This window comes from Pygocentrus nattereri, chromosome 3 (genome assembly GCF_015220715.1).
Source record: "Pygocentrus nattereri isolate fPygNat1 chromosome 3, fPygNat1.pri, whole genome shotgun sequence".
Classification (NCBI taxonomy): Eukaryota; Metazoa; Chordata; class Actinopteri; order Characiformes; family Serrasalmidae; genus Pygocentrus; species Pygocentrus nattereri.
Genome location: NC_051213.1, coordinates 36,818,087 through 36,834,292, shown reverse-complemented (window position 1 = coordinate 36,834,292; position 16,206 = coordinate 36,818,087). Strand labels below are relative to the sequence as shown.

Below are 16,206 nucleotides of genomic sequence, written 5' to 3'. Positions count from 1 at the left end.
TTGCAACACATAAAGAGAGAGAAAATGTGGACTGCCTGGGGGTCCCTGAGGATCGGTTTGAACTTTTTTTAGAAGACTGTAGGCCTAGTCTTATTCTTCACTAAATATTTTGTGAAAAATTTTATATATCAGCAGAGAGAGTCTGAGAGAGAACTACCAAAGCTCATTTGCAAAAAGAAGTGTGAAATTTATCTGTCAATGTTCAAAAAGACATGTGTTCTCTCAAAACTCATTCACAACAAAGTGACCTATTATATTGTTTGTACTTTCATATTGACTATAACTTAACAGCTACCTACAAGCCAGATGCGAACAATTATAGACTTAAAATTCATGTACTAAAAATTGTAGAAGAAATCCAAAGCAGTGGTTTCAGCTCCAAGGACCAGGATTGAGACCCATTGCTCTAAAGAACCTTTCAGTGGAGGGCTCTTCTGTATGAAATAACCTTTTCTGTTTGAAATAGAGATGTGTGAGTGTGAATAACCTTCATGACCTGCCAAAAAAGTCTGAAGGTGAATTCTCAACACTCTTTCATGACCTGCCTAAAACATCTTTCAATAATTTACAAAGAGGTGATGTATCACAAATGACTCACAATCTGCAAAAAAGTTAAGATGCAGACACCCTGATGCTAGCTAGACATCGCAATGAATGGGTAATACTTGTCTGGAAGACCAAGAAAAATTCTGAGATGTCCCACAAACCGGTGAACTTCACATTTTAAACAACATCAATATGAGAAATGAATGAAATAACTGATGGAGATGGATGGGTGGAACATTCCTAAGGAGAGTTCGTGTAAGATGGAGGAAAAACAGAGGAGGTAAGAAAGTGGAATTGTTAGTGGAACATGTCCCCTCTTTTCTGCACTGTTGTTTCCTGCATGAGATAAAAACATCAAGAAGTCCACAAAGTGTAAAATGCAAGAAACCTGAACTGTGTGGTCCTGTGTAGCACTTATTTAGTTACTAACCAAAAAAATTAAGTTAGGGGAATGTTTCATTCCTTAACTAGCATAGGCATTTTAAATGGTATTATTATTTGGTTCTTCCATGTAATCTATTGCACGTTTCATTATTATTCCACATTCAAACTGAATTTGTGAGTTGTAGAAGTGAAGTCTTTAACATGCAGATTCACATGCACTTCTTTATTAGAAACCTGTACCCTGTACTTCGTTCAGCGACCACTTTATGAGCTCTACCTGCCTTTTATGTCCACTGTATGGGTGTACACACTCTAGCCCACCTATTGATGCACAATTTATCAGCCTCTATCAAACTCTACTCCATTCATTATTATTCAGTTTCTGACAACAGGACTGTGGTAATGTGGTGGCCCACTCTCAAAACAGCACTGGCTCTACGTATATGTATGTATGCATGTATATTATGTATGTGTTTATGTATGTATGTATGTATGTATGTATGTATGTATATATGTGTGTACAGATATATACACAAACAGGCCGATAAGGAAAACTAACATAAATTGTCCTAGTAAGATGTTAGGCTATCAGAACAGCTTCCCTGCACTGTGGCACATTCTATAAGGTTCTTCAACTGCACCAGAGAGATGAAACTCCATTCGTGGTGCAGAAAGCTGTCTTGCACAAATCTTTCATAGTTGTTCAGCTGCGATAGGTCTGGTGAGTGAAGGCCATAACACAGCACTGTCCAGACTTTTTAAAAAAGTGTCCCAATTGGATCATATCAAAATAACTGGCCTCTCACGCTTTTCCAAAATATCATTCATAAATAACTCAAAATGTAATTCAAAACACCCTAAACAATTAACATTTATTTAACCATTGAATTCACTCTGATAAATAGTTGCTGCTTTAGCATCCAGCAGCTCTTGCTTCTCTGCTCTCTCATCCACTGAATATTGACTGTAATGTCCATACTTTTGTTTCATAATGTCTTTTGGTATTAAACCCCTTACAGTCTGTTGAAATATGGGACACATGCATTTGCTATGGCTGTAAATGAAGAAGTATCCTGATCCCCATCTCTCTTGAAATTGCTGGCACTCATTGTCAACTTTGTGCTTTTTCACTGTTGTCTGACTGTAGTCATGAGTAAGTAAAGAATTTGCAGGTCTAGTCAGGAGAAAAGCCTCTTAGTCTTTAGCTTACTTCATTAGCAACAGGGCTGGCACATCAGGGGAATTCCAGTGATATTTCACAATTTCTGCATAGTTCCTGTCATTGAGATATTCATGAAGTCATTTACAAAACATCATTTACAGTGCTAGTGATAGGAAAAAAGAGGTCACAATGTCTACAACACAAATATAACCATTTTATTTACTATCCAAAAACACTGTTATGGTAGTTACTTTATGTATGCAAAGTAGTGGCTTTCTTTGGGGAGTATTGTACTTCAGAATGATTTTAAAAATTACGTTTTGGCTAAAAAAAAGTATCACAAAAGTATCATAAAACAGGAATCAGGTGGCTCATTTGCAATCATTTTGTGTAATAATGTTCTGTGAGGGAGCTTTAACCCTCTGCTGCACAGTTTATGAGAGCAATTCATAAATATATAACTGATTCCCTTTTCTTGCTTAAAATTGACCTGATTTTTTAAATTCAAATATTTTTTTAAATAATAACGTATGCACAGGTCCTTTTGAGGTATGTTGCCTTGAGGCAACATTGTGCTACAAGGGGACGAAATGACAGATCCGTGTTCCCTGAAATGGTGAGATCAGGCTTGTGACTGGCTTAATCCATTCCACTGTTATCCAAACATATTTCTGCAAATTCACATAACTAAAAATTATACTGAATGTTAAAAAGAGGTTTGAAAGTGCCTACTAAGAGATAGTATGATCAAATACATGCTTTTTTGCTGACTTGCTCAAACTCTGCCTGTTATTGTTAACCATGTCAGTGTCCTTAATTATGTATCATGATTGTAAAGTGTGGAAAATGTTTGTTGCCCTGAGGCAACATTGTGCAATAGAGCGTTAAGAGGCATTCAATATGACATTTGGTTCCTAACATGACCACTGGAAATAATTTTGACTTGGTAAGTTTCTCTAAACCAAGTATTTTTACATTAAACAATTGCACCATTCAGTGACCTCTTATGCCCTGTGGATGGGGTGGTGTTATCCTGGAGAGACCACTCATATAGGGTAACAGTGATCAGTCACACCCCTGTAAGGGGACATGATTGGCAAACATTGCTTCAGCTCACATTCTTCAATAGAAACCTCTCCACCTTTCTGATGCTGATGCACAGTCTGTCTCAGTCTGCCCCTAGCCATTCATCACTGGTCAGTTTCTGAACTGGTCAGTTCCGGATCATTTTTGAGTGGTGGTCCATTCTTAATGCAGCAGTGATGCTGACGTGTGCAAAAACTCCAGTTAACACTGCTGTGTCTGATCCAGCACCTCACACACACACACTACTATATGTACACAATACCTGATTAACAGTGATCCTGTGATGGGCCATGTCCACTGAAGGATGAGGTAGTAGGGGGCTGAAAGATGTATGCAGCACAGGTGGGCTATAGTGTTATTGTGGTAGATGTACCTGACAAAAACACCAATGAGTGTAGTACAAGGTACTTTCATTACACTTGGATTTTTGTCCTCTCTCAAATGTACTGCACAAATTAGTGTCTAAGAATTATATAGTGCTACATTTTCTGTCAAAACAACCATTCAGTTTATTTTTCAGGAGATAATTCAGATGATATATACACACTGCTCAAAAAAATAAAGGGAACACTCAAATAACATCCTAGATCTGAATGAATGAAATATTCTCATTGAATACTGTGTTCTGTACAAAGTTGAATGTGCTGACAAAATCACACACACACACAAAAAAAAAAGGAAATCAAACTCATTAACCAATGGAGGCCTGGATTTGGAGTCACACACAAAATTAAAGTGAAAACACTACAGGCTGATCCAACTTTGATGTGATGTCCTTAAAACAAGTCAAAATGAGGCTCAGTATTGTGTGTGGCCTCCACGTGCCTGCATAACCTCCCTACAACGCTTGGGCATGCTCCTGATGGTGACGGATGGCCTCCTGGGGGATCTAATCCCAGACGTGGACTAAAGCATCCGCCAACTCCTAGACAGTCTGTGGTGCAACGTGGCGTAGGTGGATGGAGCGAGACATGAGGTCTCAGATGTGCTCAATCGGATTCAGGTCTGGGGAACGGGCGGGCCAGTCCATAGCTTCAATGCCTTCATCTTGCAGGAACTGCTGACACACTCCAGCCACATGAGGTCTAACATTGTCCTGCATTATGACGAACCCAGGGCCAACCGCACCAGCATATGGTCTCACAAGGGGTCTGAGGATCTCATCTCGGTACCTAATGGCAGTCAGGCTACGTCTGGTGAGCACATGGAGGGCTGTGCGGCCCTCCAAAGAAATGCCACCCCACACCACTGCTTACCCACTGCCAAACCGGTCATGCTGAAGGATGTTGCAGGCAGATCGCTCTCCACGGCGTCTCCAGACTCTGTCACGTCTGTCACATGTGCTCAGTGTGAACCTGCTATCATCTGTGAAGAGCACAGGGCGCCAGTGGCGAGTTTGCCAATCCTGGTGTTCTCTGGAAAATGCCAAGCGTCCTGCTCGGTGTTTGGCTGTGAGCACAACCCCCATCTGTAGACATCAGGCCCTCATACTATCCTCATGGAGTCGGTTTCTAACCGTTTGTGCAGACACACACATTTTGCAGGGCTCTGGCAGTGCTCCTCCTGTTCCTCCTTGCACAAAGGCAGCGGTAGCGGTCCTGTTGCTGGGTTGTTGCCCTCCTACGGCCTCCTCCACATCTCCTGGTGTACTGGCCTGTCTCCTAGTAGCGCCTCCAGCCTCTGGACACTACGCTGACAGACACAGCAAACCTTCTTGCCACAGCTCACATTGATGTGCCATTCTGGATGAGCTGCACTACCTGAGCCACTTGTGTGGGTTGTAGAGTCCGTCTCATGCTACCACGAGTGTGAAAGTACCACCAACATTCAAAAGTGACCAAAACATCAGCCAGAAAGGTCCCCACCTGCAGAACCACTCCTTTATTGAGTGTGTCTTGCTAATTTGTGTCTTGCTAAGTTTGATTTACTTGGAGTTATATTGTGTTGTTCAAGTGTTCCCTATCTATCTATGTGTAATATATATATATATATATATATATATATATATATATATATTATAGATAGATAGATAGATAGATCGATAGATCGATAGATAGATAGATAGATATAATTTCTCTAGCTAACTCAGTGACCTAACAAGTCAGCCATAGTTCGCCTCAGGCGTCAGAATGTAACGGCTGTACCATTTAAGGTGGAACGGGAAAAAGCATACGAACAGCTGTCGAATAAAAAGTCAGCTCCGCCTCGTCATATCTGTTTCACTAATGAAAAACACTTTTCTTGAAGTATATGAAATATTTGGCTCTTATTTCGCTGTAAACCCGTTGTGTGAATGTAACGTTAATTAACGCGGTTTGTTGTCAAACCTTTGAGGATTCTTTCCTGTTAGCGAGTTAGCATCCGAACGCTAATCTTAGCTTAGCTTACACTGCACTAGCTTTATGACTTGGCAGGAGCTGAAAATAAAAATAAGACGGAGATCTACAAAGGTGTGCGTATGACAGCCCTCTTAGCCCTTTCAGTACATTTAAAAACCCATCCGTGCAGCAGGAGGACCGTTTTGACTTGCGCCGGTTTATGTAACCTAGCCTCCCGTTATTCAGTGGCTATGCTAGCGTGAGGCACCAGAAAGACTGCAGCACATTTTACGGTGGAACGAGAAAATTCAGACAAGAAGCGGGCGAAGGAGAAGCTGAAAGCGTCGAGGATATCGCTGTGTTTGACAGGTGGGTAATACTAACTTATTTTTGCTGTGTCACAGAACAGTAGGTGAATATTGTTTTGTCCCATTTGCTAATGTTTGTGGTTAGCTTCCCTTTACCAATTGTAGTGAGTTTGCTAACATAGCTAACTAACTCACAACCTGGCTAACTACATTACTTGCTGTGTTGTTCGCTGTAACGTTATATGAAGGCATTTCTCCATATAATGTTCACAAAGCGTTTTACGGCCACAAAGATCTGTAAAAGTGTCGTGCACCTTGGCAGTGAATTTGGGGTACAGAGTGTGTTAAAGAGCACTGAGTGTATTTATTTTGATATTGAGAATCGCTTTGGCGCCTTTAGATGAGGCATCTATACGATCAGTAACTCGATCAGGATCGGCTATCGGACGATTGTGCTGAAAAGCGATCGGTTTTGGCCCCAGAACGCTGGTCGGGCCATCTCTAGATAAAAAGAAACACCTACGTAAAACAGGTAAGTGAAAAGAACCTGACTTTCCTAAACTCAGTTCAAAATATGATTCAAAGTTCGAGCTAGTACAGAGTGGCTAGTGATTCTGGGGCTCCAGGCCAAAGACAGGAATGACCTCCTGGATGCCTCTTTTCAAATGGGTTGACTCCAACACTATGCTGCAAAATAGTTAAATAATGGCAAGTCAAGTTGTCTTCAGTCTTGTCGATTCATCTAATATTTCTCATTTTGATTATTATTTTGTGAATTTTTCTCACTATACTGGCAGCTGAATTGGTTATTTAAGCAAAATTATCTGCCAATGTAGAGATCATTTGGTACAGAATAACATTGAGTAGTGAGATTCCTTTACCAGGAAGCAATGAGTAATGTAATCATTACATTTTTAGAAATGGAATCAGTGACTTGTTATGGATGTTTGTGTTTTTAGTAGTCTGTTATAACTGTGCATCGAAATTATAGAAAAGTATAGCCACTGTTGCAGTGTCACACACTGTCTAACAGTCATTTTAAAAATGTATACATATTCCTGTATATAGATCATATGCATCTAGAGGTTATTTAGAATCAACACATACAGTATTTCTGATTTGTGTTTTCATGTGGCAACTGCCTTCGTTTACCTACTTTTTTTAGACCACCAAAACTGTCTCCATCAGATAAAAATCAAGCTCCACCCCTGCTTCAGATCGAAAAATTCTACAGGTGTTTCTGTCCATTCCATTATAGGCAGAGCTGGGTAGTAACGGAGTACATGTAATGGTGTTATGCAATCAGGATACAAAAGCTGTTTTCTATTACTGAGAAAAGACAGCAATCAGAAGGTACACTATAAAAACAGGCACGATTACATTAAAACCACATATGAGCAAAACCCATTGCCTTTTGCTGAAAATCGCTGTTTGTATAATAAATGTATATTTGAAGAGGTTTTGATTTTGGAGAGGAGCAAGAAGGGGCTCCTGTTGCCAGGAGAGATTTCTGAAGAAACCTCCTACCCAGCAGCGGTCTGCAATCTTTAATAGAGACAATCTACAGAAATCTACATTTATTTTTATCAGTAAAATTAAGATTTGAGTTATTTTCCCATAGATATCCCTGCATGGCTGGTCACCAGCAAAACCTGCACGTATTGTGTTTTGGATGCTGGTCAGCAGAAATTGAAGTTAATGACCTTGATCTCCAAAATCAGCACATATTGTGTTTCAGATACTGGCATGCTGGTTCACCCAATATGACCATGCTAGGTCACCAGCTAAACCAGCACCAGACCAGCACAAAACTAGCATAAACCAGCGTGAAATTTCTTTTTCAGCAGGGATTTTAATTTTTAACACCTGATTTTATGTGACGCCTGATTCTACAGCAAACTGATATAAGATTTTTAATTTTTGTTTATTGTTTACATAAAATTTTATGGTCAATTTTTTTGTTACACTAAATTTTACAGTTTTACAACTTTTACATAAATTTGGACAACTTTTGCTAACATAAACCAGCCAGAACGTTAATGTTAGCTAATGTTAATGAACTTTAACTAAAAGAGAGCAAAGACTTGTGAGTGGTAAAGTTGCATGAAAAGATGTGTAGCTGTCAGGAAGACGTTTCTGACTGTACAAATTAGCGTATGAGCAAATGAAGCATGTAGTTTTCTGAAACAAGAAGGGTCACATCAGGTGAAGCGAGTTCCTCTTGCATGATCTGAGGGAGAGAGAGCACACGGGCTTATAATCTCCCAAGACCTGCTCCTCATTCCCTCGAGTAAACACTTTCTTCCCTCTAATCCACATTAATACACCCTAATGCAGGAGAGGTGGGTGTGCAAGTGTGTAGGTCATCAGCTCACCCACAGGGCTGCAGGTCTTTTTGATTACATGATTGAAAATGCCATTAAAGCTCTTAAGCCCCACCATTCAGGAGGAGCCATGCACACATGCGTATGAACTCATGCCTTCATTGCATTCATGCTGAATACTAACAAATCAGCCAAAAGTAAAGGAGCATTTTGAATAGACACTAATCCTGCAGTGACCATCCACTGTTCGTTCATGTGACGTCTCTGCATGACGTCAGTTTATGATTGACCGTCACGTGGAATGAGCAGGTGTGTAATAAGTAACAAAAACACACAGGCATGGTCTCCCTATCATTATCACAGCCACAGACAAAAGTATTCTTTAGTTTGATGTAAATATAGTCTGCTTTATAAGAAACATTTATCATTGGTCCGTTTCTGACCACAGAAACACTGTTGACCAGATATTATTTGGGTGGTAGAGTTTTTACTGTTACTGGACTTTTTACACGCTTCACTGTCAGCACTATATAAATATCCAGCAAAGGGCAGCTCTGTGGTCAGAAACAGACCATTAATGAAGATGACTAAGATGTGTTGTGCATTAACTCCAATAAAGTCTGTATGTATATATGGACTTAAAACAGAGTACTGTGCAAAGGTTAGAGACCACCCTTGTTTATTTAATGTACAGTCAAGACAGCCAATAAGTGCAAGTTAATAATTTTTTTCAGGACATTAAGTATAAGATAATCAATCCAGTGGCATACTGAAGATGAAAATCAAAAGAATGTCCCAAAATTGAAGATAAAAATGTCAAACATACAGAGACTCCTAACAACATGAAAGACCTGGTAGACCACCGAAATGGTGGTCATGAACAGTATTTAACGCAACCAACTTCTAAGGGGGTGTGGAAAAACATCCCTGCAGATTTCTTTGAGAAGATTGGAGGCTGTAATGAGACAAGATATTCTATTTTCTTGTTGAGCCTTTGTTTAATTTTCTGTAAAAATGTTTCTAGCCTTTTATCCTTTTTCCTTATGCTGAAAAGTTGTGCTTAGCTTATTTGCTGTTTTGATTGGAAATTAAATACATGAAGGATGCAGTCTTAAATGAAGGATGACTTTTGCACAGTCAAAAATATGAATGAAAAAGAACCTTATCCAGCCTTTGTCCTAAAAAAGAGCCAAGTATTTATGCACTCTGTGACTGAACCTTAATCTCCGGTTTAATCATTCAACAAGTGTTTTCTCTCTCTCTCTCTCTCTCTCTCTCTCTCTCTCTCTCTCTCTCTCTCTCTCTCTCTCTCTCTCTCTCTATTTTCACTCTCTATTTTCTCTCTCTCTCTCTCTCTATTTTCTCTCTCTCTCTCTCTTTCTCTCTCTCTCTCTCTCTCTCTCTCTCTCTCTCTCTCTCTCTCTCTCTCTCTCTCTCTCTCTATTCTCTCTCTGTCTTCTCTCTCTCTTTATCTCTCCTCTGCTTTTATTAACCGGACAACAGGAGGGGAGTGTACTTACAGTGTGAGTCAAAAAGCGCTGTCCTCCTCCTCAACCTCTCACTGGTCACAACACACTCTTTCTGCAGGGTCAGCCCACACACACATGCACTGAGCACAGTGGAGCATTGAAGAGGAGCCTGTGTCTTTATCTGCTGAGTGCACCTTTCAGACAGCCAATCAGAGCATGGCTTTCAGCCAAAGCAGTGCACGCAGGCAAGGCAGGAAGGGCTGATTCACGAACAGTTAATGAGATCCTACTCACTTTCTCCTTACACACACACACACACACACACACACACACACACACACACACACACACACCCACACACCTAACCCCCCCCCCTCCACACCCCCACCCTCCACACACACACACACACTTGAATGCACATTGCAGTAGAGTTTCATGTTAGCTGTGTTAGATCAGCTTGACAAATTACTGTTAAGCTTGGTCACCTATCTTTAAAAAAACGCTGCTGCCGGCATGACAAGTGCTATATCAGTAAGGATTATTGTAGAAGTGTAACAGTACAAACATCATAAACACTCTGTAATAATGATCATAATAATCTTTATTATTGTAGCACTTCTCATGCTGGCAGCAGCTCAAAGTGCTTTACAGATAGGTGATAAAGCTCAACAGTAATACAAGAAATTATGAGTACTAATTTAAAATTATATAAAATAATTGACAACAAATTAAAACATGAGTACCAAGAGACCTTGTTTTAACTAAAGGCTAAATTAAAGAGACACCTTTTTAAATGTTTCTGGAAAGTGTGCACTGAGCTTGACTGTGTAGATGAGTTCTACAGTTTAGAATCATAATAACTGAAATATGCCTCTCCACATTTTACAGAAGGTGTTTACAGAAGGTTAGTACCTGCAGATCTTGGATTACGTGCTGGAACATAAACAGACAGACATTCTGTGATGTAAGCATTACTTTAAGGTAATTTAGAACCTTACAAACTAGTAGCAGAACTTTAAGGTCTGTCCTAAATGATACAGGTAGCCAGTGCAGGTCTTTTAAAACAGGGGTAATATGGTCTCTCTTTTTTTTTTTTTTCTTTCTTTTTGTTAGGATCTGTGCTGCTGCATTTTGTACAAGTTGTAAAGGGTGCATTGTTTTGTTAGGGAGCCCAGTAACAAGAGCATTACATGACCAACGCTGCTTTTAACAAATGCATGAATAAGTTTCTCAGATCTTTAGAAATATTTCTCAAATGGTAGAAAGCTACTTTAGTGACTGCGGGATAAAACAACGCTACTTCTACACCCAGGGTTTGTACTTCAGGTTTGGTTTATAAGGCTAAAGAACTGGGTTTCTCATAAAGCAGCTTTCTTTGGGTTTTTGTACCAAGGATTGTTTCATTTTTTTAATGATTTAGTTGTAGACACTTTTGCAACAGCCACTGAAAAATATCTGAGACTCAGCTGGTTAGTCTGTCTACAGAGTCTTGATCATCAGAAGGAATGGAAATGTATAATTGTATGTCGTCAGCATAGTTATGAAAACTGAGATGTTTTCTAATGACATCACCTGTTGTACCACCTATTTGTAATAGAGGCAGGACTGCTATCGATTATGTTAGTAATCAGATAATCTATGGATTATTTTGATTGTAATCAGAACATTTAAAAATGAACTTAACTGGAGAAAGACTAGGAAGCCTTGTAAAATAATCATACACGAACATTATATAGCAATGTTCAATCCAGAAATCTTTTCAGTTTGTGATTTTATTCTTGTATTCGTGAGCTTGTATTCTTGTATTCGTGAGCTCCTGATGGCGTGGGTTTCTTCTCTTTCAGTGATAAACACAAAATTGACCTGAGTAGAAATAGCTCCCCTTTTTGTAAAATCTTCAGCTTTATGCGACTTCCATGATAATAAGAAAATGCTCAGTCTGGAATGGTGCATTGCAGCTCCTACTCCTTCATTGCTTCATCATCATGCACACCTGTAGTTCATTTTATGGTCTGTCATGGTAATTTCTAAAGTTCTGTCATGGAAATCCTAACAGCAGAACAAATCACAAGTTTTAAATAAGCAAGAGCTATTTATTTAGGAAATTAAAGTGATGCAGACCAGAGAGAAAAGAGATGAGAGCGTGTTCTTTGAAATGGTCTCCCTTACATAGGGGTTTTATACCCCAAACTGGGTGTTGGCTGGGTACCAAATAAGGAAAGGATTTGACAGCTGCTGTTATTGGTCTTTAGCAGATTTCTATAATTAATTAATTCTATAGTTATATAATTAATTCTGTAGTTAATATAGCCATACAAGGTTGTGAGTCCATGAGGGCATCTTCAGAGATGCTCAGACTAGAAAACCTTATGAAAGCAGAAGTACTTGCGAGTGCAGGATGGCTGACTGTGGTCAATCGCTATATGAGGATACTTCGTATTTTCATATCTAGGCAGCAAAACAATTCTAGCAGTCAGAGGACAAGGTATTTTGTCCATGATGTTTTGCCCATACATAGTCTTACACTGCAAGCAATAAAGCAAATACATTAAATTAATACAATTTCCATAACATTTCCCCCTTTTATCATGTCAATGATAACAAAATAGCAAATGAATTCAAGATAGATATGAGTAGGACTACTGTGCTAAGGCTGTTTTTATGAGTGTACAGCATTCTTATAATTCTGAACTAAGCTATAGAGAATAGGAAAATATGTTTTTAGCATTCTTTAGATTCTTCATCTGTGTCGGGCTCAGATGGAGGGTCAGGTACCAAGTCAGGTGTGGGGTATAGGTCTGGTGGATCCGCTTAGGAGTTGTAGTCACCGTCGTCGGTGATCGTAATCATCTGATGTGTGTCTTGAATCCTTCTTCGTGAAGCAGTCTCAATTAGACTTTCCAGAAGTCAAATCTAAAGGTGGTTGTGTTTCCTTCATTAATGGTCATGGTGAGCTCCTCCCCGTGATTGAAGTCTATTAGTATAAACATGAACAATGTGCTGAGCAACATATTTGGTCCTTTGAGCGTCTGTTCGTTCTTGGGGAATCTGTCAGTATCTATCTACTGCACACTTTTGCGCATTAAACTGTGTCTGGAGAGTCTACAGGCAATGTTTCTAGGCGGTAAATGTGGTTCTGGCATATAGGGGTGAGCTTTTGCCCTTCTTGATGTATTTTGGTGCTCAGACTGCAGGCATGCCCAATCAGCACTCATCCCACCTTAACGGAGCTCCAGCATACCCTCTCTACCACTGGAATGCTTCTTCAGTGAACAGATGTGGTGGATTATTGTTCCACTGGGCCAGTACCCCAATCCCTATTACATGCAGAACCCTGCCGCTGTGGCCAGGGCAAAGTCGACAAACTGAGACATTATAGGTGTGCAGTCTCTCCTGTCTTCCCTTGTACTCGTGATTTATTATCTGTCTGTCTGGTGAAGAAAGTAGTCACCTTTTGACATTGTCTCTGATCTCCCTGATTAGAGCCTTCGCTGGAGTTTCTATGAGCCTATCTGTTATGTTGACAGTTGGGCACAGGAGCTCGGATCCGGAAAGCACCCATGCACCCATTTGGATAGGCAAGGACGGCCCTCAGGGCACATCCATACGTCTTCCTTCTGAACACAGCCTGCTCTCTTCCAAGCTGCCTGTTGCTCTGCTGTAGAACGTTTTTGCAGCTCAGTGATCTGCAAAGAAGGAGTTTGTGGTAAAACATCAGAATACATTGCAAACATTTCTTGGTTCTGAGCAGCTTGTTTTGCTGCAGCATTGGCTGTTGCATTACCTAGGGAAACGGTCTGTTTTATGTATATGTGTTTCACATTTGCAAACAGCAATTTGTTTTGGAAGTTGGATCGTGTCCAGGAGAGCCGTAACAAAGTGGCACTGCAGTATGTGTCTGAGCTAGGTTTGAAGTTTCAATGTTTCCAAATTGTGCCAAAATCACAAAGCCATAGCAGCTATTGGTATAGACAGTTACAGACTTGCACTCAGCATATTTACAGGCTTCAATGAGTGCCTTGAGTTCTGCTGCTTGTGCAGACAGGTTGCCTGGTAGGGCACCTGACACAGCTGTTTCGTGATCTGTTACTAATGCAAACCCTACGTTATTTTTCCCTGTTTTGGGGTCCCTTGACGCTGATCCATCCACGTACAAGACAAAGATCTGGATTGTGTAGGGGGACATCCTTCTGGTCCACCCTAGGAGTACAAAAGGTTATTGGTTAGTGCCACACAATCATGCGGTTCTCTGTTTTGTTCTGTGGGAAGAGGAGAGGCAGGGATAATAGTTGTACATCTCTTAATTGTGATATTTGGCATGTCAAGCAACACGGTGTTATATCTTAACCACCTCTGTGTGGACTTTCTATTGATGATGTAGCTATCTCTCCTTCCCTCCTGATCCGAAATCTGGGTGTCATCCTCGATTCAACTCTCTCGTTCACTGCTCATATTAACTCCATTGTCAAAATTTCATTTTTCCATCTGCTCAATATTGCCAAAATTAGACCATCCCTCTCTGTCAGCTGCTGAAAGGGTTAACTCTGCTCCAACTCTTCTCTAAGCAGATTTTGCAGCAAGCATAGCTGCTGTCCTTGGCAGTTTGCACAAACAACTTGCTTCTCTTATCATGAAGACATTCCGTCCAGAACCAATCTTACCTACAAAAGGGAACAAATGGTTCTGGACGGAATGTCTTCATGATAAGAGAAGCAAGTTGTTTGTGCAAACTGCCAAGGACAGCAGCTATGCTTGCTGCAAAATCTGCTTAGAGCAGAAATGAGTAAATTGCACTGCGTCGCATACAACCTGAAGTGGGGGCGTATACGGAGATGAGAAGGGCTGTCCTGTAATACCCACAGAGCTAGTGATTCTAGATGATAAAGGCCCCTCATAGCTGGGTCCGAGCGAAGAGAGCGTGGCGCCGGTATCAATGAGAAAATTATAATCAACACCAGATACATTGAGAGACACAACAGGAAGGTCATGAGCCAGTAGACAGTTACTAATAATATTCTTTGTGCCCCCTTTTAAAATCGCACCTAAATATTCAAAGATGTGAAATCACCAAGTGGTAACTGCTTGCATTGGAAAGTATCATTAAACAGCATTGCTACACCTCCACCTTTCTTGCCGGTGCATGAAACATTTAAAAAGTTAAAGTTTGGTGGAGTCGTCTCAGTTAACACAATATCAGCACTATATGAGTTTAATGTCTTTGTTAAAAGCATGAAATCAAGCCTGTGAGTTGTAATTAAATCATTAATTATATAAGACTTATTTGTAAGAGATCTGATATTCAGTAGAGCTAACTTAATAACCTGTGCACTTTGTTTCAAAGCCTGTGAGTTACCTCCAACATACTGCAGGTTGGATGTATTCACAGTATCTGACCTAAACTCCTTGTTCTTTCTGCTTCTGATACGAACTGGAATGGGAGAGATAATTGGGACACAGGGTCCATGCTTGTTTTGGAAACAAGTACCGCTGAAATCATCACTGTAGCAGCACGGACCCAAAAGAGAGAATGCAGAAAGGCTGAGCGCAGATGGCGTAAAACCAAACTTCACATACATAAAGAGAGTTTCTTCAGTTCACCCCACACCTTTTTCATGTCATACCACGATTTATAGCTTTCATTCATGTAAGATAGGTCTCATCCGGGATCCCCTATGCCCTCATTAATCATGCGATGTGCGGAACCCAAATAGCCCGCATCGAAAGTGCCCTCCCTGGGGTATGCGGGTATTTGCGGATTACTTTCGGTCCAACCAGCTAGGTTGGACAAAAATGCATCAACATAATAGCCCAAATTACATCTACGCATCCATGCAGCCGATGTCTCTTCCGGCTCTGGTTGGAACGACGTGCCCATTATGGAAAAATACAGTGAGAGCTGTACTGAGAGTTTCCACTATAGGACGTTCCCTGTCTCCCACTAAGCGCTTAGGTTTAAATATACCATACCCTCTATACCTCTATATCCTTATCCGTGCATTCATTTCCAGCCGTCTCGACTATTGTAACTCTCTTCTAGCGGGAATCATCTCTTCCTCCATTCACAAACTTCAAATGGTTCAGAACTGCCACCCGTCTCCTCACCCACACTCGTGCACATCACCACATTGGCCCTGTTCTCCAATGTCTCCATTGGCTTCCTGTGAAATATTGCATACAGTTCACAATTCTTCTGCTCACCTATAAAGCTCTTAACAATCTCACCCCTTCTTACCTGTCTGATCTTCTTTTTCCCTATAAACCTCTCGCTCTCTCAGGTCGTCTTCAGCTGGACTACTTACCATCCCCCCATCTAACCTCCAAGGCTTTGGTTATCGAGCCTTCTCAAGATTTGCCGCTAGACTCTGGAACTCTCTTACACTACTGGTCAAACAATCCAATTCACTCCCCACATTCAAATCTAACCTGAAATCTTATTTTTCACACTTACCTATAACCTCCCTCATGCCTTCAATGTCTGACCCTGCCATTGTACAGCATTTCTTATGTAAACTGCTCTGTCTCACCATACTCATAACCTGCACTCAGTCTGTTATGCTCCTTCATTAGACCTGTCCATATATGGTCTTGTGCTTGTTGTCTGTGTTGTGT

General features: G+C 40.6%; 1 protein-coding gene and 1 long non-coding RNA gene across 6 annotated transcripts in view; one reads left to right on the top strand and one right to left on the bottom strand.

Moving 5' to 3' along the window:
- Window positions 1–9,778, bottom strand: part of ddc (dopa decarboxylase) — a 38,180-nt gene extending 28,402 nt beyond the window's left edge. For 2 of the 5 annotated variants that reach the window (XM_037537314.1, XM_017700823.2), the window contains exon 1: window positions 9,649–9,738. The gene's annotated coding sequence lies outside the window, so the exon portion shown is untranslated. Of the gene's footprint in view, window positions 1–9,648 lie in introns of all 5 variants that reach the window. The other 3 variants (XM_017700821.2, XM_017700822.2, XM_037537313.1) reach the window with 3 other exon arrangements.
- On the top strand, window positions 5,372–16,054 carry LOC108429224. Its single transcript, XR_001857984.2, has 3 exons — window positions 5,372–5,865; window positions 6,205–6,336; window positions 15,873–16,054. It is a non-coding gene; the product is annotated as an uncharacterized LOC108429224 (long non-coding RNA).
- The last annotated feature ends 152 nt before the right edge of the window (window positions 16,055–16,206 follow it).